The sequence below is a fragment of the Lepus europaeus genome, chromosome 1, assembly GCF_033115175.1.
Source record: "Lepus europaeus isolate LE1 chromosome 1, mLepTim1.pri, whole genome shotgun sequence".
Lineage (NCBI taxonomy): Eukaryota > Metazoa > Chordata > Mammalia > Lagomorpha > Leporidae > Lepus > Lepus europaeus.
This window is the reverse complement of record NC_084827.1, coordinates 69,828,531-69,829,651: the sequence shown is the minus strand read 5'-3', so window position 1 is coordinate 69,829,651 and position 1,121 is coordinate 69,828,531. Positions and strand designations below refer to the sequence as shown.

The following is a 1,121-nucleotide window of genomic DNA, read 5'->3' as shown; positions in this document are numbered from 1 at the left end:
TTTATCAATCACTGACCCAGTTTTTTCGTTCTTTTTTTTTATATCTTTTATTTAATGAAAATAAATTTCCAAAGTACAGCTTATGGGTTACAATGGCTTACCCCCCCATAACTTCCCTCCCACCCACAACCCTCCCCTTTCCCGCTCTCTCTCCCCTTCCATTCACATCAAGATTCATTTTCAATTTTCTTTATATACCGAAAATCAGTTTAGTATATATAAAGTAAATCAGCAAAACAATAGTGTGTCAACTCTCCTCAGTGTGTCAGCAGTTATTTTTAATAGATATTCTAGTGAGTGTGAAATGATTCCTCCTGTGATTTTGATTTATTATTCCCTGATGATTAATGATGTTGAGCCTCTTTTCATGTGTTTCTTGGCTATCTGGATACCTTCTTCAGAAAAAATGATTATTCAGGTCTTCTATACATTTTCAATAGGGTGTCCTCTCTGAGTTTGGAGGTAAGAGTTCTTTATAACATATGGGTACCAGACCCTTTTCAGACACATGATTTAAAATACCATCTTCCTATTCTGTAAGCTATTTTTTTTTCTTTCTGGATAATGATGTATGAATATATTCTATGTATGAATATAATTGATGTATGCATATATCTAATTTTGATGAAGTAAAACTTACCTTTTTTATTATTTATTTTTTTTACAGGGGAGAGCGTGAACGCAGTCCCCCACTACCACAAATTATGCAGTCGAGTTTCCCACATTTGGGGAATTCGCAGGGGTCAGCACATCCGGAGTGCAATGGATAAGCCTCGCCCTGGGAAAACCACCTTCATGATCATGGTATCTCCCCTGCCAGGTAAGTATAAAAACTTACCTTTAATACTTTAGTTTTTTTTTGTTGTTGTTGTCATATGTGAATATGTCATCAAGTTAAAGTTAGTGAAGATTTATCTGTTTTCTTGTAAGAGTTTTAGGTGTTAGCTTTTAGATCTCTATGACTGAGCATTTTGAGAAGGAATTTTCATGAGGAATAATTATTAGAACTCACACAAGAACTTGAACTAGACTTTGTTTCCAGTGATACTTCATATCATAATTTGTATGGCATGGAATAGAATACTTAGATATATACTCAGTGAGGGAAAAATGATCCCTAG

General features: G+C 34.4%; 1 non-coding gene across 1 annotated transcript; it reads right to left on the bottom strand.

Moving 5' to 3' along the window:
- Positions 1 to 664: 664 nt before the first annotated feature.
- On the bottom strand, positions 665 to 828 carry LOC133768754 (U1 spliceosomal RNA). Its single transcript, XR_009867072.1, has one exon. It is a non-coding gene; the product is annotated as a U1 spliceosomal RNA (small nuclear RNA).
- Between the last annotated feature and the right edge of the window lie 293 nt (positions 829 to 1,121).